A 24,233-nucleotide genomic window follows, 5' to 3' on the forward strand; every position below is an offset into this window, starting at 1 on the left:
ACTGCCCCCAAAAGTATGGGGAGAAGTAATGAAGGTACCTTACTGAAAGAAATGATAAAAAAGAATGAGAACAGAGTATACAAATGGGGATAAGGAAAAACACATTAAAATAAAGTGGTACAAAGGACACCAGGAAAGATGAATAGTTCTTGAAAGTATGCACAGCTCTGGGACAGAAGACTTAGAAACGACTTTCAGGTCTTAATTTTTAAGAGCCTAAGGAAAGGTAGTAATAATCTCTACTGCTATAGCAAGTATTAGACATTATAGGTGGTGCAAGGTCTGCAATAACACAAAATAACATACAGGCGGGAAAACAATAAAACCTGTTACAAAGACACAACTAGTCATTCATTCAAACACGTATTTGTTGTGTGCTTGTGTTCTTACCATAGGCCAAACATTACAGTAAGTACCAGGGAGAGGAGATAAATAAATTAAGGGTCACACAGAAGAAGAAGGAAAAAAAAAAAAAAAGATTCTGGCTTTTATGATGAATGAGCTAGGAAGCCATCGGGGGTGAGAAGGCTGATCCTGAAGGGCTAAACAGACTAATGGGTATCTGGCCTTTACACTTAGTGAGATGAGAGGCCACTGAGAGTCTTTAAGCAGAGGAATGGCATGTTTTTGATCTATATATTTTTTCGGTCTCCAAATTTTTGTTTGAGAAATTTCTAACACAGAAAATTTGCAAAAATAGTACAACAGTCACCTAGATTCACATACAGATTTAGTACATATATATACATGTATGCATCTATGTATAAAATTTCTTCAGAACTAATTGAAATGTTCTCATGTGACCTTTCACACTTAAAATAATTCAGCATGTATATCCTAACAGAAAGGTCACTTTGAACTATAAGAATAGCCATCAGTCAAGTTCCATATGAGTTAATGGGTAGTGTATATGCACTGTACATTAAATAGCACTGCAAAGCTTAGAAAACTGAAATAAATTTGGAATCACCATCCACTGAAAACTGGACAGAATTTGCAAGCTGAATCCAACCAGGTCAAATGTCTACTAAAATAAAGGTCAGGCCCTTGTAATTCAGTATTCACAAATTTTCAGGATATAATCCAAAATTTTAGAACCAAGATAATTATAATCGGAATGGGAAAAGAAAGGAACAGGTACAATGTGGAATTGACATAGATGCAGAAATTATCTGACAGCTATTATTAAAAAAAAATGCTCCAAAATCTACAGAAAACATTTCTGAAACTAACAGAAAGATAGAATGTCTCAGGAAAGAAATAGATGCTTTAAAGAAGAACCAAATGGAACATTTAGCAAATTTAGTAAAAAATACAGCAACAAAAACATAAACACTTGATTGATTCAATAGCAGAAAAGAAATGACAAGAGAGTCAGTCAATCTGAAAACAAATCAAATTCAAATAGAAGACAAATCAAATTTCAATAGAAATATCAAGTATGAATCAACCTCAAATCCAAAAGATTTGGGGGTAGGGTGGGAAAGAACATATTATCATGTACCTGTAGGACAATATCAAAAAGTCTAATATTTGGGCCATTAGCATCCTACAAGGTAGGGAGAAAGTGTGATGAGATATTTTAAGAAATAATAGCTGAAACTTTCATAAACTTGACAAAAGACATAAACCTCTAGAGTTAAGAAGGTTAGCAATGCCCAAACAGGATAAACACAACAAAATCCACCCTGGATTCATCATAATCTAACAGGTAAAAACTAAAGAAAAAGGGGAGTTCCCATTGTGGTTCAGTGGTTATGAACCCAACTAGTATCCAAGAAGATGTCGGTTTGATCCATGGCCTCACTCAGTGGGATAAGGATCCAGTGTTGCTGTGAGCTGTGGTGTAGGTTGCAGACCTGTGCCACAGGCCGGCAGCTACAGCTCCAATATGACCCTTAACCTGGAAACTTCCATATGCTGTAGGTATGATCCTATAAAGCAAAAACAAAACAAGCAAACAAAAAACTAAAGACAAAGGACAAATCTTGAAAGTAATAAGACAAAAATGATGCAGGACATATTAAGGGAATAATGATTTGAATGACTTCATATTTCTCATCAGAAACTATTAAAACTAAAAGGATGTCAAATAACATGTTTAGGAGTTCCCGTCGTGGCGCAGTGGTTAACGAATCCGACTAGGAACCATGAGGTTGCGGGTTTGGTCCCTGCCCTTGCTCAGTGGGTTAACGATCCGGCGTTGCTGTGAGCTGTGGTGTAGGTTGCAGACGCAGCTCGGATCCCGCGTTGCTGTGGCTCTGGTGTAGGCCGGTGGCTACAGCTCCGATTGGACCTCTAGCCTGGGAACCTCCATATGCCGCGGGAGCGGCCCAAGAAATAGCAACAACAACAACAACAACAACAACAGCAACAAAAGACAAAAGACAAAAAAAAAAAAAAAAATATATATATATATATATATATATATATATATATATATATATATTCTATAAAAACACTAGCCAAAAAAGGCTGGACTGGCTAAATTAATATTAGACAAAGCAGATTTCAGAGCAAAAAAATTATCAGGCATAAAGATGAACATTATATAATGATAAAAAGGACAATTCATCAAAAGACAACAATTCTTTTTTTTTTTTTTTAAGATTTTTTTTTTTGTCTTTTTTTTTTTTTTTTTGTCTTTTGTCTTTTGTTGTTGTTGTTGCTATTTCTTGGGCCACTCCCGCGGCATATGGAGGTTCCCAGGCTAGGGGTCTAGTCGGAGCTGTAGCCACCGGCCTACGCCAGAGCCACAGCAACGCGGGATCCGAGCCGCGTCTGCAACCTACACCACAGCTCACGGCAACGCCAGATCGTTAACCCACTGAGCAAGGGCAGGGACCGAACCCGCAACCTCATGGTTCCTAGTCGGATTCGTTAACCACTGCGCCACGACGGGAACTCCAAGACAACAATTCTAAATGTCTATTGACCTAACAACAGAGCTTCATAACACATAAAACAAAAACTAAGAACTGAAAGAAAAAATAGACATGCACAATTTCAACTGGATATTTCAATATCCCTCTTTTAGGAAGAAACAGAACCATTAGATCAAATATTAGCACTGATATATAATTCCATCAAACAACAGGATCTAGTTGATAGCTGTAGAACACTTCAACTAAAAACAACACACATTCTTTTCAAGTGCTCATGGAACATTCACCAAGACAGGCTATATTTGCTAAACCATAAAACAATCTTAACAAATTTAAAAGAATTGAAATGGGAGTTCCCCATCCTGCCTCAGCGGAAACGAATCTGACGAGCATCCATAAGGTCACAGATTCGATCCCTGGCCTTGCTCAGTGGGTTAAGGACCCAGCATTGCCACGAACTGTGGTGTAGGCCGCAGACGCAGCTCGGATCCTGCATTGCTATGGCTGTGGTGCAGGCCAGCAGCTACAGCTCCATTTCAACCCCTAGCCTGGGAATCTCCATATGCCATGGATGTAGCTCTAAAAAAAAGACAATAAATAAATGAATAACCTGAAATCATACAAAGTAGCTTCTCTGACCATCATGGAATTAAATTAAAAATCAACAACAGATTTATAACAGGTGCATCTCCAAACACTTGAGAACCAAACAACACACTAAATAATCCATGGGTCAAAGAGGCAGTCTCAAGGGAAACTGGAAAATATTCTGAACTGAACAAAAATGTAAATAAAATGTATTAAAATGTGGGGGGGGGGAGTTCCCATTGTGGCATAAGCAGTAATGAACCCAACTAGTATCCATGAGGGCGCAGGTTCGATCCCTGGCCTTGCTCAGTGGTTTAAAGGACCCCCAGTCGCTGTGGGTGTGGCACAGGTCAGCAGCTACAGCTCCAACCCCTAGCCTAGGAACTCCGTCTGTCATGGGTGTGGCCCTAAAAAGACAAAAAAAAAAAAAGTGTGGGATGCAAATTAAGAAGTATTTAGTGGGAGGATTAGGACTTGGCACTTTCACTGCTGCAATCTGGGTTCTGGTTCCCTGGTTGGGAACTGAGATCCCACATCAAGCTGCAGCACACTGTGGCCAAAAAAGGGAAAAAAAATAGTATTTAGAGGGTAATATATATATTATATACATATATATAATATATATATTATGTATATAACACTGTTACATTCTAATTGTTAGAGAAGTATTGTCGTGTACTAAATATTTGTGTCCCTCCAAAATTCATATGTTAAAACCCTAACCCAGTGTGCTATGTATGGAATGAGGCCTCTAAGAAAGGAATCAGGGTTAAATAAGATCACACAGATAGGGCCCTTATAAGAAGAGATACCAGAGAGTTTGTTCTTCCTCTCTCCCCTGGCATGCACAAGAAGAAGTTATGAGAGCACACAGCTAGTGGGCAGCTGCCCACAAACCAAAAGTAGAGATCCCAGAATGAAACCTACCTTACTAGTACACTGATCTTTGACTTTCCAACCTCCAGAACTGTGAGAAATACTTTTTTATTGTTTAAACCACCCAATCTGTGGCATTCTGTTACGGAAGTCTGAGCTGACCAATACAAGTAGAAAAGCTTCATATCAGTAATCTAACTTTCTCCCCTAAGAAACTAAAAAAAGAAGAGCAAATTAAACTTAAAGTAATCATAATAAAGTTAATAATAAAAAGCACAAATCAAAGTTCCCTCTGTGACACAGCGGGTTAAGAATTTGACTGCATTGGCTCAGGTGGTCGAGGAAGTGAGTTCAATCTCCAGCCCGGTGTAGTAGGTTAAAAAGGATCAGATGTTGTCATAGATGCAGTGTAGGGCACAGCTGTGGCTCGAATTCAATCCTGGCCCAGGAATTTCCATACGATGTACGTATGGCCATAAAAAAAAAGGCACAAATCAATGACATGGAAAATGGGGGGGGGAAACCAATGAAACCAAAAGTTGGTTCTTTGAAAAGATCAATAAAATTGACAAATCTCTAGCAAGACGGACAAAGAAGAAAAGAGAGAAAACATAATAATAGGAATGGGAATTCCCTGGTAGCTTAGCAGTAAAGAACTGGCATTGTCACTGCTGCAGCTTGGGTGGCTGCTATGGCATGGGTTCAGTCCGTGGCTCTGAAGCTTCTGCTTGCCATGGGTGCAGCCAAAATAATAATAAGAATTAAAAAAAAAAAAGATATTACTACAGATCCTGCAGACATTAAAAAGAAAAAAAGAAATACACACACTATTCTAAACACATAAATTCAATCATTAGTTGCAATAGACCACTTCCTTGAAAACTACAAATTATCAAAAAGTCCCCTGAAATGCATTAGATAACCTGAATAATCCTATGACTATTAAGGAAATTTACAGGTCCAGATATTTTCCCTGGTAAATTTTAGCACACTTGCAGAAGAAACAGTACTGATTCTATAAAATCTCTCCAGAAAATAGAAGGAAACACCTCCCAACTCACTTTATGAGGCTACTGTTAGCCTGATTACAAGAAAACTATAGACCAATATCTTCACAAAGATGCTAAATATCTCAACAAAATATCAGCAAATTAAATCTAATGATACATAAAAAGGACAAACCAAGTGGGTTTGTTCTGAGAATGCAAAGCTGTTTCAGTTTTTGAAAAGCAGTCAATACTCAACAGCAAAAAAGTCAACAACCCAACTGAAAAATGGGCAAAAGGCCTGAATAGACATTTCTCCAAGGAAGATTTACAGATAACCAACAAACACACGAAAAAATGCTCAACATCCCTGATAATTAGAGAAATGCAAATCAAAACTACCATGAGGTACCACCTCACACCAGTCAGAATGGCCATCATGAATAAGTCCACAATTAACAAATGCTGGAGGGGGTATGGAGAAAAGGGAACCCTCCTTTGCTGTTGGTGGGAATGTAAGCTGATACAAACACTATGGAGAACAGTATGGAGATACCTTAGAAAACTATACATAGAACTACCATATGACCCAGCAATCCCACTCTTGGGCATATAACCAGACAAAACTTTCCCTGAAAAAGACACATGCACCCACATGTTCATTGCAGCACTATTCACAACAGCCAAGATATGTAATCAACCCAGATGTCCATCGACAGATGATTGGATTAGGAAGATATGGTATATATACACAATGGAATACTACTCAGCCATAAAAAAGAACAAAATTATGCCATTTGCAGCAATATGGACAGACTCTAGAAACTCTCATACTGAGTGAAGTAGGTCAGAAAGAGAAAGACAAATACCATATGACATCACTTATATCTGGGATCTAATATATGACACAAATGAACCTTTCCACAGAAAAGAAAATCATGGGCTTGGAGAAGAGATTTGTCGTCCAAGGGAAAGGGGGAGGGAGTGGGATGGATTGGAAGCTTGGGGTTAATAGATGCAGACTGTTGCCTCTGGAATGGATTAGCAATGAGATCTTGCTGTGTAGCACTGGGAACTATGTCTAGTCTTTTATAATGGAGCATGATAATACCAGAAAAAAGAACATATACATGTATGTGTAACTAAGTCACCATGCCGTACAGTAGAAAAATAAATAAAAGCTATAAAAGGTAAAAACGTAAATAAAGAAAAAAGAAAAGCGGTCAATGTAATCTACTATATTGGGTCAAAAGAAGAAAAAATATGATAATTTCAACCAATGCAGAAAAAAATTGACAAAATTTAACACCAATTCATAATAAAAACTCTCAATAGGGTGTTCCCTGGTGGCCTAGAGGGTTAAGAATCTGGTGCTGTCACTGCTGTGGCTCGAGTTTGATCCCTGGCCCAGGAATTTCTGCATGCCATGGGCGAGGCCAAAAATAAAAACCAAAACAAAACTCAACAAACTAGGAATATCTGTGATAATCTATATGGAAAGAAAATCTAAAAAAGAATGTATGTGTATAACTGAATCACTTTGTTGTATAGCAGAAATTATCACAACACTGTAAATCAACTATATTTCAATACAACTTTTAAAAATGAAAAAAATAACCAGGAATAGGAGTTTTCCTCAGTCTGTTAAAGGGCATCTACGATAAAACCTACAGACTGATGCCTTCTCCCTAAGATCAGAAAAAAAAAGCAAGGTTGTCTGCTATCACCACTATGCAGCATCTTACTTAAAAGTCCCAGGTAGTGCAATAAGCCAAGAAAAAAGAAATAAAAGGCATATAGATTGGCAAGGAAGAAAAAAAAAAACTGTTTCTCTTCACAGACAACATAATTGGGTACATATAAAATACCAAGGTATTCACCAACCGCCCCCCCCCAAAAAAACCCCTAGAACTAGTAAATATGTTTAGCAAGATCACAGGACATAAAGTTACCACCATCCAATCAATGAAATCTCCAGAGTTCCCGTCGTGGCTCAGTGGTTAACAAACCTGACTAGCATCCATGATGACACGGGTTCCATCCCTGGCCTTGCTCAGTGGGTTAAGGATCTGGCATTCCCGTGAGCTGTGGTGTAGGTTGCAGATATGGCTCAGATCCTCTGCTGCTGTGGCTAAGGCACAGGCCAGCAGCTATAGCTCCAATTCGACCCTTGGCCTTGGAACCTCCATAAGCTGTGGGTGCGGCTCTAAAAAGACAAAAGACAAAAAAAAAAGAAAGAAAGAAATTTCCATACACTAGCAATGAATAATTGAAAACCAAAATTTAAAAAAAACAATATAATTTATAATTGCAGCTCCCAAAAATTAAATATTTAGGTATATACTTAACAAGATATGTATAGCGTCTATATACTGAAAACTATAAAATACAGAATAAGACCTAAACAAATGGGGGCGATATATATACACCATTTTCACACACTGGAAGACAATATAACACAGATAGATGTCAACTGTCCCAAAACTGATCTATGAATTTGATACAAGTCTACTCAAAATTCCAGAAGTTTTTTTGGTAGATATAGACAAACTAATTCTAATATTTATACAGAAAGGCAAAGGAGCAAAATAGCCAAAACAATTCTGAAGAACAAAGTTGCAGAAATTATATTATCAATTTATAGTAAGTTACAATAAAGTTACAATAATCATATAGTATCAAATTAGTGAAAGGAAGAACACATAGATCAAAAGAATAGAAAAAGAGAGTCCAGAGTAAATCCATATATACCAACTTTTTACAAATGTGCAAAAGCAATTTAATAGAGAAAAGACAGTCTTTTCAAAAAGTGGTATAGAAGCCACTTGATATCCATATGCAAAAATAAGCGAATATCGACCCAAAAATTACACTTACACAAAAATGAACTCAAAATGGATTGGTGATCTAAATGTAGAATGCAAAACTTTAAATGTTTAGAAGAAAACACAGGAGTAGTAAATCTTTGTGACCTAAGATTAGGCAAAGAGTCCTTAAACAAGATACTAAGCACAATCCATAAAAGAAAAAAATTGACAAGTTAGACTTTATCAAAATTAAAAACTTTTTTTTCTGTAAAAGACACTGCTTAGATAAAAAGACAAGCAACCAAATGGAAGAAGATATATGCAAAATATGTATCCAACAATGATTTGTATCCAGAATACATAAGGAACTCTCAAAATGCAACAACAAAAAAAACCCAATTTAAAAATGGGCAAAGGGGAGTTCCCATCGTGGTGCCACGGAAATAAGTCCAACCAGGAACCATGAGGTTTTGGGTTCAATCTCTGGCTTTGCTCAGTGGGTTAAGGATCAGGCGTTGCCATGAGAGGTGGTGCAGGTTGCAGACGTGGCTCACATCTGGCATTGCTGTGGCTGTGGTGTTGGCCAGCAGCTGTAGCTCCAATTAGTCCCCCAGCCTGAGAACCTCCATATGCCATAAGTGCAGTCCTAAAAAGCAAAACAAGAAACACCCCCCCCAAAAAAATGGGCAAAGGTCTTAAATACAAAATACTGATGTTAATAAAGATATAGGGTAATTGGAACTCCCATACACTGGTACAGCCACTCTGGATAACCGTTTGGTAGTTTCTCATGCAGTTAAAATACACTTACCAGGAGTTCCCGCTGTGGTGCAGTGGGTTAAGGATCCAGCATTGTTTCTTTGGGGGCATGGGTTCAATTCCTGGCCCAGCACAGTGGATTAAGTATCCGGTGTTGCTTCAGCAGTGACACAGCTCACCACTGCAGCACAGATTCGATCCCTAGCCCGGAAATTTCTACATGCCAGGGGCACAGCCAAAAAAAAAATTAGATAAATAAATAAAATAAAAATATGTAACAAAAACATAACAAGCATCTGTCTCCTAGGAGTGAGATTACAAGTGATACTTGCTTTCTTCTTTATATAGTTTTACTCAATTGCATTTTCTAAAGTGTCTTTAATAACTATGGCTAAATTACATAATCAGGTATTTTAAAAAACGTTTTTGGGGGAGTTCCCATCGTGGCCTAACAGAAACAAATCTGGCTAAGAACCATGAGGTTGAGGGTTCGATCCCTGGCCTTGCTCAGTGGGTTAAGGATCCAGCATTGCTGTGAGCTGTGGTTTTAGGTCACAGACCGGATCAAATCCTGTGTTGCTGTGGCTGTGGCTAGGCCAGCAGCTGTAGCTCCAATTAGACCCATAGCCTGGGAATGGGAACCTCCCTATGCCACGGGTGCGGCCCTAAAAAGCAAAAACAAAACAAAACAAGACAAAACAAAAACTTTTTTTTCTTCTTTTTACAGCTACACATGCAGCACATGGAAGTTCCTGGCCTAGGGGTTGAATTGGAGCTGCAGCTGCAGGCCTATGTCACAGCCACAGCAACACCAGATTTGAGCTGCATCTATGACCTATGTCACAGCTTGCTGCTTGTGGATCCTTAATCCACCGAGCAAGGCCATGGATCAAATCCTCATCCTCACGGATACTGCATCAGGTCCTTAACTCACTGAGTCACAATAGGAACTCCCTTCTAGAGATCTTTTATCCATCTATAAGCTTATTGTACATGTGTACTCCAAAAACATTCTTGTAGTGAACTACATGAACTAACATGACAATGAAAAGGAAAATAGGCAACTGGGAATGTTTTGGTCTCTCTATGCTTAGTACTTGAAGGCTTAAATGTGAGCTTTATAAAAACAAAGTCTCCAAAACTGAATTTAGGGTTAACTAAGAATCTTAGCTGGGCCAAAGTATTAGGATGTGTTCAGACACTCATAACAGTGAACAAAGCAAATCAGCAAGTTTTTAAATGACAGTATAACAAATCCACCAAAAGTCCTCTAGTTCTACATTGCATCATAAACTATTCAATAGCAGCAGCTTCAAATATAAACTAAGGAACTCACTGGTTCCAACAATTCATTCAACTAAAAACAAGTTTAGGGAGTTCCTGTCATGGCTCTGTGGTGACAAACCTGACTGGGATCCATGAGGACGAAGGTTTGATCCCTGGCCTTGCTAAGTGGGTTAAGGATCTGGCGTTGCCATGAGCTGTGGTGTAGGTTGCAGAGGTTGCTCAGATCTGACATTGCTGTGGCTGTGGTATAGGCCAGTGGCTACAGCTCCGATTCTCCCCTTAGCCTAGGAACCTCCATATGCTGCAGGTGTAGCCCTAAAAAAAACAAAAAACCAAAAAAAACAAACAAGAAGTATAAGAATTACAAAAACAAAATTTCCCTAAATTTGACAATGTGACTATGTAGAACCCAAGAAAATCTAAGAACTAACCATTTAGCATTTAAAAGAGCTCAGCTGAAATGAAGATCAATGTATCAAAATAAACAATGTATCTATATTCTAACTACAATAGAAAAAGAGAACCCATACATAATAATAACCATACTACCTAGGGATAAATCTAACAAAAAAGAAGATCTTTAATGAAAAAGTTATAAAACATTATTATGGAAGGATATAAAGAACCCAAACAAATGTAATCATAGAAACCATACCTCTGGCTGGAAAGATTCAACACTGCAAAGAAGCCAGTTCTTGCCATGTTAATTTATAAATTCAATGCAATTCCAACAAAACGTCAGTGGGCTTCAAATAAGATCAACGACATGCAGAGATCTGTCCTACCAGCTGTAGGCTTCATATATAATAATTAAAACATGCGTAAATAGAGCAAACCAACGGAAAAGAATAGAGATCCAAAAAGAGATCAGCATACATCCAAAAACTTGGATTATATTAGAGGATGCATAATTAAAATTCAATAACAAATGGTTTGGGGGAACTAGTTATCCATATAGGAGAAAATCAGAGCCCTATTGACACCACACACAAATATGAATTCCAGGTGCTACACATGAAAAGCAAATGTTTAAAACCTTTAGAAACAAATACACAATATTTTTAAAACCTCAGCAGAAGAAGGATTTCTTAAATAAGATTCTGAAGCACAAACCAGGAAGATAACAATTGCAATGTTTGATGAATTTAACTTCTTTACAATTAAAAAATGAAGTATATGGGGGAAGATTAAATTAGGAGTTTGGGATTAACATATACAGACCACTCTATATAAAACAGATAACTAATAAGGATCTGCTATATAGCACAGGACACTCTACTCAATATTCTGTAATAATCTATATGGGAAAAGAATCTGAAAAAGAATGGGTATAAGTATACTTATAGCTGATTCAGTTTGCTGTATACCTGAAACTAACACAACATTGTAAAACAAGTATACTCCAATACAAAAAATTTTTTAAACCATAATAAAAAAGTAAAAAATAAACTGGAGAAAAGTTTTACATACATACATGACAAATAATTTGTACTGAGTATACACAAAGAATTACAAATCCAAAAGAAAACTCAGTAGGAAAGTTGGCAAAAGACATGGAAACAACCTAAAAGTCTATCAATGGATGAGTGGATTAAGAAGACGTGCACATCTACATATACACAGTGGAATACCACTCAGCCATTAAAATGAACAAAGTAATGCCATTTGCAACAACAGGGATGCAACCAGATATTCTCATATTAAGTGAAGTAAGTCAGAAAAAGAAAGACAAATACATATGTCACTTACATGTGGAATCTAAAGTATGGAATCTAAAATGATCTATCCACAGAGCAGAAATAGACTCACAGATATGGAGAACAAACTTGTGGTTACCAAGGAGGAAGGGGAGGGAGTAAGATGGACTGGGAAGTTTGGGATTAGTAGATGCAAACTATTACATTCAGAGTAGATAAGCAATGAGGTCCTGCTGTATAGCACAGGAAACTATATCCAATCACTTGTGACAGAACATGATAGAAGATAATATGAGAAAAAGAATATATATATGTATGACTGGGTCACTTTACTGTACAGCAGAAATTGACAGAACATTGTAAATCAACTACAGTAAAAAAAATTTTTTTATAGTTGGCAAAAAATAAAAAGCAGAAACCCAAAAGGTCAGTATTAAAAGAAGCTCATCTATTAGTAATTAGGAAAATGCAAACAAAGACAAGGAAATACCGTATCACACCCAACAAACTGTCAAAAAATTTTAATCAACAGTTTTACAACACCATGTACTGGTATGTCAAAGCACTGTTCATTTTTATTGCTGAGCAGAACCTCATTGTATAGATAAACCACAATTTGTTCATCTACTTACCTGTTGAGTATTGACTTTTCCCAATTTTTAACTATTACAAATAGAGCTAGTACAAACATTCATGTACAAGTCTTTTTTTTTTTCAGGGCCGCACCTGTGGCATAAGGAAGTTCCCAGGCTAGGGGTCAAATCAGAGCTACAACTGCTGTCCTATGCCACAGCCACAGCAACACCAGATCTGCGCCAAGTCTGTGACCTACACCACAGCTCACAGCAACGGCGGATCCTTAACCCACTGAGCGAGGCCAGGGATCAAACCTGCATCTTCATGGATACTAGTTGGGTCCTTAACCTCCTGAGCCACAATGGAACTCCCATTCATGTAGAAGTCTTAATGTGGACATACGTATTTCAGTGGTGGAATGGCTGCGTCATTGAGATAAATACACATTTTTTTTGTAAAAAAGTCAAACTATTTCAAAGTGGTTGTAGCATCTTACATCCTTATTGCTAACATAAAAGAGTTTGAGGTGCTCCCCATCCTCACCAACATTTGATATGGTCATTCTTTATTTATTTATTTTTTTGGCCGCACCTGTGGTCTGTGGTACGTCCCGGGCTAGGGATCAAACCCAAGCCACAGTTGCAACCTGTGCCACCCATGCAGCAATGCTGGATCCTTAACCTGCTGCATCACAAGGAAACTTCCTGATAAGGTCATACTTTTAAGATCTATCATGCTAATAATACTTGTGTAGTGATAGCTTGTGATTTTAATTTGCATTTCCCTAATGACTAACTTTGAACATTTCTTCATGGGCTTATTTGCCAACTCAATATCTTCTAAGGCAAAATATCCACATCTCTTGCCCATTTTTCAATTGGATTATGTTCTTTTTTTTTTTTTTGTCTTTTTGTCATTTCTTGGGCCGCTCCCGCAGCATATGGAGGTTCCCAGGCTAGGGGTCGAATCAGAGCTATAGCCGCCAGCCTATGCCAGAGCCACAGCAACGTGGGATCCAAGCCACGTCTGTAACCTACACCACAGCTCACGGCAACGCCGGATCGTTAACCCACTGAGCAAGGGCAGGGATCGAACCCGCAACTTCATGGTTCCTAGTTGGATTCATTAACCACTGCGCCACGACAGGAACTCCTGGATTATCTTCTTAATGTTGAATTATGAGAGTTCTTCATATATTGTACATACAAGTATTTTCTTAAACTTATATTTTCTGCCAGTCTGTGACTTGTCTTTTCATTTCCTCTATCACTTTTTTTTTTTTTTTTGTCTTTTGTCTTTTTAGGGCTACACCTGTGGCAGCATATGGAGGTTCCCAGGCTAAAGGTCAAACTGGAGCTTTAGCCGCCAGCCTATGCCACAGCCACAGCAACGAGGGATCCGAGCCGCGTCTGCGACCTACACCACAGCTCACGGCAAGGCCAGATCCTTAACCCACTGAGTGAGGCCAGGGATTGAACCTGCATCCTCATGGACACTAGTCCGGTTCATTAACCACTGAGCCATGACAGGAACTCCTTTTTTTTTTTTTTTTTTTTTTTTTTTTGTCTTTTTGCCTTTTCTAGGGCCACTCCCACGGCATATGGAGGTTCCCAGGCTAGGGGTCTAACTGGAGCTGCAGCCACTGGCCTACACCATGGGCCACAGCAACTCGGGATCTGAGCCACATCTGCAACCTACACCACAGCTCACAGCAACGCCGGATCCTTAACCCACTGAGCAAGGCCAGGGATCGAACCCGCAACCTCAGAATCGTTGACCACTGCGCCACGACGGGAACTCCATGGAACTCCTGTCTTTAAAACAGAAATTTTATTTTGATGAAATAAAACTCACCGAATTTTTTTTTGGTCACACCCACAGCACGCTAAAGTTCCCAGACCAGGTATCCAACCCGAGCCACAGCAGTAACAATGCCAAATCCTTAATGGCTAGACCACCAGAGAACTCCGTCCAGATTTCTTACTTTGTGCTTTTTCTGTTCAACTTATGAAATCTTTGCTCCATCTATGATAATGATTTGCTCAGATGTTTTCTTCTAGAATTTAATAGTTTTTACCCTTACATGTAAGTCTGTGATCCATTCTGAGTTAACTTTTTGATGGTGTCAATTAAGGTTGGATTTTGTGTGTGTTTAATGTGGTGAATGAATGGTAACAAAATTTGCCATCCCCAAATACGCCACTTTTAAGATTATTTTTAGGAGAAGGCAGTTGTGAATAGATGCAAGAAAAGCTCTCTGCCTCCCTGCATTTGCCTAAAAGCAAGAGTTAAATTTACAAAGGTGTCCTCCTCCCCTCTCCACCAGGAAGGACAAGTTAATCGCAGGAGACAACACTTACCAGCCTGGAGATGGCACCAGAGGACTCTACATAACCATCTTCACTAACGCAATTTGCTTTCCTAAAATTTGCCACCCCTAGAGACCAAGGTCCACTTCCTTTGTCTTCTCATGTGTAAAAGTTTATTGTTCTTTTGGCCATGGGTCAAATCGGAGCTGCAGCTGCCAGCCTGTGCCACAGCAACACTGGATCCGAGGGGTGTCTGCAACCTAGCCCGCAGCTCAGGGAAATGCCAGATCCTTCACCCAGTGAGGGAGGCCAGAGATAGAACCCACAGCCTCATGGATACTAGTTGGATTAGTAACCCACTGAGCCACAATAGGAACTCACTACTGTTCTTTTGTTAAGCTATATAAAGCTAAGTTCTAAACAAACTCATCTAAGAGTTTCCTCCATGTTTATATGAGATATAACATTAATAAACATATTTTTCTCTTGTTGATGTATTCTGTTAAAGAGAACTAGCTGAGAACCTAGTGGAGTAGAAGGAAAAGAGACTTTTCCTTCCTTACAATGGTTATCCATTTAAGGACTCCTTACTAAAAAGATACCCTTTCCCCATGGAAATGCTTTAGGAACTGTCAAAACTCAATTGACCATAAATATGTGGATCTATTTCAAGACTTCTATTCTCTTCCATTGATCTATATGTTTACTTCCACACCGATATCTGACTTACTCTATCTTAACTACTCAACCTTAATATTAAGTCTTGGAAGCAAGGAGTGTAAGTCCTCCAATTTGTATCTTTGTTATTAAATTTGTTTTGTATATTCTAGACCCTTTGTGTTTCCTGATAAATTTCAGAGTCAACCTGTCAATTGATTGAGCTTGTATTGAATCTACAGATCTGGGAAGAAGTAAAATCTTAATATTGAGTCTTCTGATCCATAAGCAATATTTTGCAGTTTTCAGTATATAGCTACCACAAGTGTCTTGTCAAACTCAGCCCTAAGAATTTCATTTTTATGTTATTTGTAAATGTTTTATCCACTTCAATTTCATACTGCTCTTCCTAATATATAAACACATGATTTGTGTGTGTGTGTGCTTTTTAGGGCCAAACCTGTGGCATATGAAAGTTCCCAGGCTAGGGATCAAATCAGAGCTGTAGCTGCTGGCCTATGACACAGCGATAGCAATGCCAGATCTGAGCTGCATCTGAGACCTACGCCACAGCTCATGGCAACCCAGGATCCTTAACCTGCATCCTCATGGATGCTAGTCTTATTTGTTACCTCTGTGCCACGATGGGAACTCCCACAATTGATTTTTATATCTTGACTTTGTATCTTGCAATCATCCTAAATGTAATTATTCTAGTTTTGTGAATTCCTTATAACTTCCTATATACATGATGCTGTCCTCTGAAGTCGGAAGCTTTTATTGAACTAGCAAGAATCATCAGTACTATGTTTAAAAGAAGTGATGGAAGCAAACATTCATACCTTGCTCTTTCTCTTAGGAGCAAGGACTTCAGCATTTCATTATTAAGTATTAACTGATTCTTCAAAGATGCCTTCTATAATAGTGAGGAAGTTCCCTTCTAATTTGTGGAATTTTTTTTTTTTTTTTTTGGTCTTTTTGTCTTTCTGCTGCTGTTGTTGTTGTTGCTATTTCTTGGGCCGCTCCCGCGGCATATGGAGGTTCCCAGGCTAGGGGTTGAATCGGAGCTGTAGCCACCAGCCTACGCCAGAGCCACAGCAACGCGGGATCCGAGCCGCGTCTGCAACCTACACCACAGCTCACGGCAACGCCGGATCGTTAACCCACTGAGCAAGGGCAGGGACCGAACCCGCAACCTCATGGTTCCTAGTCGGATTCGTTAACCACTGCGCCATGACGGGAACTCCCTAATTTGTGGAATTTTTAACACAGATGCAACATGACTCAAAATGCTTTTTCTGCTTCTTTTGAGATAAGCACATGTTATTTTCTTACTTCAGCAGTGAAGCCCTGACTCTGGAGTATCCTTTGTGGAAAAGTTTTAAACTACAATTTCTCTGATATAGACCTATTCAGGTTATCAGTTTCTTTTCGATTGAGCCTTAGTAATCTGTGTCTTTTAAGGACCTTGTCCATTTAATGTAAACTCACATTTATTGGCATAGAATGAATTACGGTATTCATTATTATCTTCATAATGGCTGTAAAAATATCAGTATTGTCCCATCTCTCATTTGTGATAATGGTAATGTGCTCTCTTCGTTTTTAAAGTCTGGCTAAAAGTTTTTCAGTTTTGTTTATTGTTTTAAATAATCTCTTTTGAATTCATTGATATTCTCCTTTTGTTTTCTGATTGTTCCTCTGATCTTCACAATTTCCTTTCCTCTGCTTACTTGAAATTAAGTTTGCTTTTGTTTTTCCAATTTCTTTCCTTTTTTTTTTTGTCTTTTTGCTATTTCTTGGGCCACTCCTGCGGCATATGGAGGTTCCCAGGCTAGGGGTCTAATCGGAGCTGTAGCCACCAGCCTACACCAGAGCCACAACAACGCGGGATCCCAGCCGCGTCTGCGACCTACACCACAGCTCACGGCAATGCAGGATCGTTAACCCACTGAGCAAGGGCAGGGACAGAACCCGCAACCTCATGGTTCCTAGTCGGATTCGTTAACCACTGCGCCACGATGGGAACTCCTGTTTTTCCAATTTCTTAAGGTGGAAGTTTAGGTCAGTGATTTTAGATCTCCCTACCTCCTAAAATAAGCATTTAATGGTATAAATTTCCTTTTAAGTACTGTATCCCACAAACTTTGCCATTTCATGTCCTCGTTTTCATTCTTTAAAAGCATTTTCCAATTTCTTTTATTCTTCTTTGAACTATATTCAAGTCAGTGTGTCTAATTTCCAAATATTTGGGAATTTTCCAGATATTTTTCTATTACTGTCCTTTATGACAAAAAGAACATACTTTGTATAATTCAAATCATGAATTTATTGAAACTAATTTTATGGCCCAGAATACGGTCTACCTTTGCAAACACTGTGTGAATGCTAAAAAAATATATATGTATCATGATGTTGGGTGGAGTGTTGTGTAAAGGTCAAGTTACTTACTGATTTTTTTGGGGGGAGGTCTAATTGTTCTCTCAATATTTTGAGAGAGTAGTGTTGAAATACCCAACTATACCAGTGAACTATTTCTCCTTTCAGTTTTATTACTTTTGCTTCATGTATTTTAAAGTTCTATACCCACTCTGTCGAATATTAACATAGTAACTTCTGCTTTCTTCTGATTAGTGACTGCATAGTATATCTTCTCCCATCCCTGTACTTTTAGCCTGTCTTAAAATATATTTAAGTGGGTTTCTTGTACATAACACCCAATCAGTTCTTACTTTTAAATGAAATTGATAATTTCCACCTATTAATTGTAGTGTTTAGATCATTTGCATTTAATGAGATTATTTATATTGTTAGATTAAAATCATCTTGCTGCAGACTACTGTCTTGGAATGGATTAGCAATGAGATCCTGCTGTGTAGCACTAGGAACTATGTCTAGTCACTTATGATGGAGCATGAATGTGAGAAAAAATAATCTATACATGTGGAATTCCTGTCATGGCGCAATGGAAATGAATCCGACTAGGAACCATGAGGTTGCAGGTTCGATCCCTAACCATGAGCTATAGTGTAGGTCGCAGATGCAGCTCGGATCTGGTGTTGCTGTGGCTGTGGCATAGGCTGGCAGTTACAGCTCCGATTAGACCCCTAGCCTGGCAATCTCCATATAGCGTGGGTGCAGCCCTCAAAAAGACAAAAAACAAAAAAACAGTAATAAAAAAATTAAATAAAAAAAAGAATGTATATATGTAAGTGTAACTGGGTCACCATGCTGTATAGTAGAAAATTGACAGAACACTGTAAACCAGCTATAATGGAAAAAAATAAAAATCATTATACTTAAAAAAAAAAAAATCATCTTGCTTTTTGTTTTCCATTTGTCCAATCTATTCATCTTCTCTTTTTGGACATATTTTATATTAATTAAGCATTTTTATGATTCAATTTTATCTCCTTTATTGGTTTACTAACTATACGTCTTTGCTTTTTTTTTTTTTTGCCATTTCTTGGGCTGCTCCTGCGGCATATGGAGGTTCCCAGGCTAGGGGTCTAATCGGAGCTGTAGCCTCTGGCCTACACCAGAGCCAGAGCAATGTGGGATCCGAGCCGCGTCTGCGACCTACACCACAGCTCACGGCTACGCCGGATCCTTAACCCACTGAGCGAGGCCAAGGATCGTCGAACCCACAACCTCATGGCTCCTAGTTGGATTCGTTAACCCCTGCACCATGATGGGAACTCCACTATATGTCTTTGCTTTTTAAAAGTGGTTTAGGATTTAGGGTATACATCTTTAACTTATCACAATCTGCCTTCAAGTAATATACCACTTTGCATGCTATAAGAACCTTAGAATAGCATAATTCTATTTTTCTTTTCCCAATCTTTTGGGCAACTGCTGTCATATGTTTTATTTTTCCATGTCATAAATCCCACAATACAGTTTTATTATTTGTTCTAAACAGTCACTTATCTTTTAAATGGCTTTATTCAAATATAAGAATTCTACTATCTTCTATACATATTTCTGATTCTCTTCATTCTTTTACACAGATCTAAATATCCATCTGGCATATTTTTCTCCTGCCTTTGACATTTCTTGTAGTAGTGATTTGATTTGATGGTGATTAATTCTGTCAGCTCTTGTGGTTTTTTTAAAACGTTTTATTTCATCTTTTTTTTTTTTTTCTTTGCTTGTTTAGAGCTGCACCGCGGCATATGGAGATTCCCAGGCTAGGGTTCTAATCAGAGCTACAGCTGCCAGCCTACACCACAGCCACAGCAATGCCAGATCTGAGCCGCCTCTGCGACCTATACCATAGCTGATGGCAATGCTGGATCCTTAACCCACTAAGCAAGGCCGGGGATCAAACCCACAACCCCACAGTTCCTAGTCAGATTCGGTTCTGTTGCACCACAACGTGAACTCCCCTCATCTTCACTATTTTTACTGTGTATAATTTATATACCATATAATTCACCCACTTACAGTGCACAATTAATGGTTTTTAGTATAGTTTCCTTTACCATAATCAATTTTAGAACATTTTCATTACTCCAAAAAGAAACCCTTATGTCCATCAGCAATAACTTCCCATTTTCTCCCAATCCTCAGCCCTAAGCAACCATGAATGTACTTTCTGCCTTTATATATTCTTTTTTTTTTTTTTTTGTCTTTTGTCTTTTTTGTTGTTGTTGTTGTTGTTGTTATTGTTGCTATTTCTTGGGCTGCTCCCACGGCATATGGAGGTTCCCAGGCTAGGGGTTGAATCGGAGCTGTAGCCACCGGCCTACGCCAGAGCCACAGCACCGCGGGATCCGAGCAGCGTCTGCAACCTACACCACAGCTCACGGCAACGCCGGATCGTTAACCCACTGAGCAAGGGCAGGGACCGAACCCGCAACCTCATGGTTCCTAGTCGGATTCGTTAACCACTGCGCCACGACGGGAACTCCAGCCTTTATATATTCTATAACCATTATGCACATATTTCTCTTCAATTCTGAAAGGTATTATCATTGCATATACAATTTAAGCTATACAGGTTGTTTTTTTTTTTTCATTTAGCACTTTAATGTTATCCCTCTGATATCTTATGGCTTGCAGTGGTTCTGATGCAAAGTTTGCTGTATTTCTTGCCTAATAGGGCTGCCATAACCAAGTAAGACAGGCTGGGTGGCTTTTTAAGGCCGCACTTAATGGCATATGGAAGTTCCTGGGCTAGGGGTTCAATCAGAGCTGCAGCTGCTGGCCTACGCCACAGCCACAGCAACTCAGGATCTGAACCGTGTCTGTGACCTATACCACAGCTCATGGCAACAGCCAGATCCTTAACCCATTTGATCAAGACCAGGGATCGAACCTGAGTCCTCATGGATATTAGTCAGGTTCATTAATCTTGAACCACAACAGGAACTCCTTAAACAACAAAAATTTATTTTCCCACAGTTCTGGAGGCTCAAACTCCAAGATCAAGGTGTCAATAGTTTGGTTTCTCCCGAGACCTCTCTCTCCTTCGCCTGCAGATGGCCACCTTTCCACTGTGTCCTCTGATGGTCTTTCCTCTGAGCATCCACATCCCTGGTGTCCCTTTGAGTGCCCAAATTTCCTTGTCCTATAAGGACACCAGTTGGATTGGATTAGGGCCTTCAAAGCTCCTTTCTCCAAGTACAGTCACATTCTGAGGTGCTATGGTAGGACTTCAACATACAAATTTGGGGGCATACAATTCAGCCCATGACACCTCTTATATAGTTGTTTTGAGGGGTTCTTTTCCTGTCTGCTTTAAAGACTTTCTTTTTACTAGTTCTGAGCAATTTAATTAAGACATGCCTTGGTACAGCTCGATTCATGATTTTTCTCTTTTGGGTTCTCATAGATTCAAGCAGCTCAAGGAGCCCAAAACATAAAAATCATGAAGAGAGCTACACCTAATCAAATTGTTTAAAATCATTGATGAAGAGGAAATCTTAAATGAGCTTTCTGGATCTGTGAGTTTATAGTTTTCATTAAATTTAGAAAATAAACAACAGTTATTTTTCAAGTATTTTTTTCTGTCTCCACTCCCACATTTTGGAGACTCTAATTATGTATTCTAGACTCTCTAATGTTGTCCCACCACTCACTTATTCATTATTCACTTATCATTGTACATTTATACTTTCAAACCTTTTTCTTTCTTTCTTTCTTTTTTTTTTAGGGCCGCATCCATGGCATATAGAAATTCCCAGACTAAGGGTCAAATCAGAGCTGCATCTGCCGGCCTGTGCCACATCCACAGCAACGATGGATTCAAGCATCTGCAACCTATGCTGCAACTTGCAGCAACGCTGGATCCTTAGCCCACTGAGCAAGGCCAGGGATTGAACCCGCATCCTTATGGATATTAGTCAGATTCTTAACCTGCTGAGCCACAATGGAAACTCTCTTTTTCTTATATTTTACTTTGGATGCTTCTATTGCTATGTCTTCAAGTTCACTAATTTTTTCTTCTGCACTGCCTATCTGCTGTTAACCTTGTCCACTGTATTGTTCATTTCAGCCACTGTAATTTTCATCTTCAGGAGTTTTATTTGAGTTATTTTACTTAAGAGGCCCAATCTTTGTTCTAGTTTTTTTAACATATGGTAGCTATAACTGCTACAATATCCTTGGCTAGTAGGTCTATCACCTGTTACTTCTACTGACTAGCATTTCTCCTCAATATGAACTATACTCTCTGCTTCTTTTATGTCATGATAATTTGTGATTGGATGCCAAACATTGTAAATTTTGCATTGTTAGCTGCTAGATTCTTTAAATTTAACTTTGAGCTTTGAGGAATCAGTGACTTGAAAACAATTCAAAACTTATGAAGCTTGCTTTTCTACTTTGTTAAGCAAACCCTTTTATACCTGGGTTAATTTGGCACCAATACTGAGGCAATATCCTTTAAAGGACTCTACTCAATGTCCCAGGTGTCAGAGCTGCTTCTCCACTGGCTAGTGGAAACAAAATAGTCATGGCCCTGTACTCCAGTTCTGCCTAATGCTTTCTAGTGATCTTCTTCTGGCCTTGAGTTAGTTTCCTCACTAATCATGAACTGACTGGCACTCAGCTAAAGAGTCTAAGGTGGAGTTCCCGTCGTGGTGCAGTGGTTAACGAATCCGACTAGGAACCATGAGGCTGCGGGTTCGGTCCCTGCCCTTGCTCAGTGGGTTAACGATCCGGCGTTGCCGTGAGCTGTGGTGTAGGTTGCAGACGCGGCTCGGATCCCGCGGTGCTGTGGCTCTGGCGTAGGCCGGTGGCTACAGCTCCGATTCGACCCCTAGCCTGGGAACCTCCATATGCCGCGGGAGCGGCCCAAGAAATAGCAACAACAACAACAACAACAACAAAAAGACAAAAAAGACAAAAAAAAAAAAAAAAAAAGAGTCTAAGGTAGTAAAAATCCAATAGAACTTTCTGTGGTGGTGAAATTGTGGCTACTGAGCAGAGAAATGTGATTAATGCATCTGAGGAACTGAACTTTCATTTAAATATCCACATGTGGTTAGTAGCTACTGTACTAGACCATGAAGGTTTAGCAGAAACCTCTGTAAATCTCTGGAGCTCTTTCATGGAAGCCCTCTGCCCAGAACTTCTATCTGCCTTGGCTTCCCTGAACTTCTACCTCTGTCTCAATTCAGGGAGACGGCCAGCTGTTTGGTTATCTTTCCCATCCTAGTGTTGTAGCCTGGAAACTTTCTTCAGGTGGAAAGGTGGGGCCATGATAGGGCTCGACTTGTTTTGTTTTTCCCTTTTCTCAGGTATCACTGTGCTATGCTACCCTTTGTCCAATATCTGAAAACAGTTTTTAAAATATATTTTGTACAGTTAACCTGTCTAAGGCAAGAGCATAAATCAACCTCTTGTTACTTCACAATGATCAGAAATATAAGCTCTCTTCCATTGAGTTTTTAAGGTAGAATTATTATATTTTTTACTTCTAAAATATTTAATTGCTTCTTTTAAAAACCAACCAGTGTTGCTTTATTCTCTTGTTATTCATGGTTTTCCTTCACACTCCTATTTCATTAAATATACTTATTTTATGTTCTATATCAAATAATCCCAATATCGGAAGTTTCTGTGGGTATGGATCAGCTGTTTCTGCTGAGGCTTGTTCATAGTGATTTATTTACTTGTGATATTATTAGTATTAGCTCAAGTTTATTGGCAGTCTAGTCTATCTCCGGGAATTCTTTGAAGCTAAGGTTGAGGTATGTTCCACCAGGAATGATCTGAGTTTGCTTATTTCAGGTACCTGGGAGCTCTCTCAACTTGGATCTACTTTTTAAAAATTTTTGGAGTTCCCGTCGTAGCTCAGTGGTTACAAACCCGACTAGTATCCATGAGCACAAGGGTTCGATCCCTGGCCTTGCTCAGTGGGTTAACAATCCAGCATTGCCATGAGCTATGGTGTAAGTAAGCTATGGTGTAAGATATGGCAGATACAGCTAGGATCTGGTGTTGCTATGCCTGTGGTGTAGGCTGGCAGCCTGCCTGGGAACTTCCATGTGTGCTGTGGGTGCGGCCCTAGAAAGACAAAAAAAATTTTTTAATAAAAACAAAATTTAAAAATTCTCACTTTATATGTATGTAGCTTTTCGACCAGAAAATAAATGTATGTGGTTCAAAACTTTTAAACTAGTTACTTTTCACCTTTTTTTTGGTTGAGCCTAAAGACTGAACTTGCCTGGTATGTCATAAAGAATTTAATCTTGCCCCTAAAGAGGTCTGGTCTTTTGCCTTTGGATCCCTGGAAATAATCCTAAATTGCTGGAATGTCCTGCTTCATAAAAGCCTTTGTTTACTGGAGGAGCTT

General features: G+C 38.9%; 1 protein-coding gene across 50 annotated transcripts in view; it reads right to left on the reverse strand.

The window, feature by feature from the left end:
- The window catches only part of R3HDM2 (R3H domain containing 2), a 154,695-nt gene that overhangs the window by 71,024 nt on the left and 59,438 nt on the right, over positions 1-24,233 (reverse strand). The gene's annotated exons all lie outside the window — the stretch shown is intronic.

The sequence above is a fragment of the Sus scrofa genome, chromosome 5 (assembly GCF_054392235.1).
Source record: "Sus scrofa isolate SSC_HxYL_T2T_F1_AM1 chromosome 5, Sscrofa_HxYL_maternal_Yorkshire_Landrace_v2.0, whole genome shotgun sequence".
Classification (NCBI taxonomy): Eukaryota; Metazoa; Chordata; class Mammalia; order Artiodactyla; family Suidae; genus Sus; species Sus scrofa.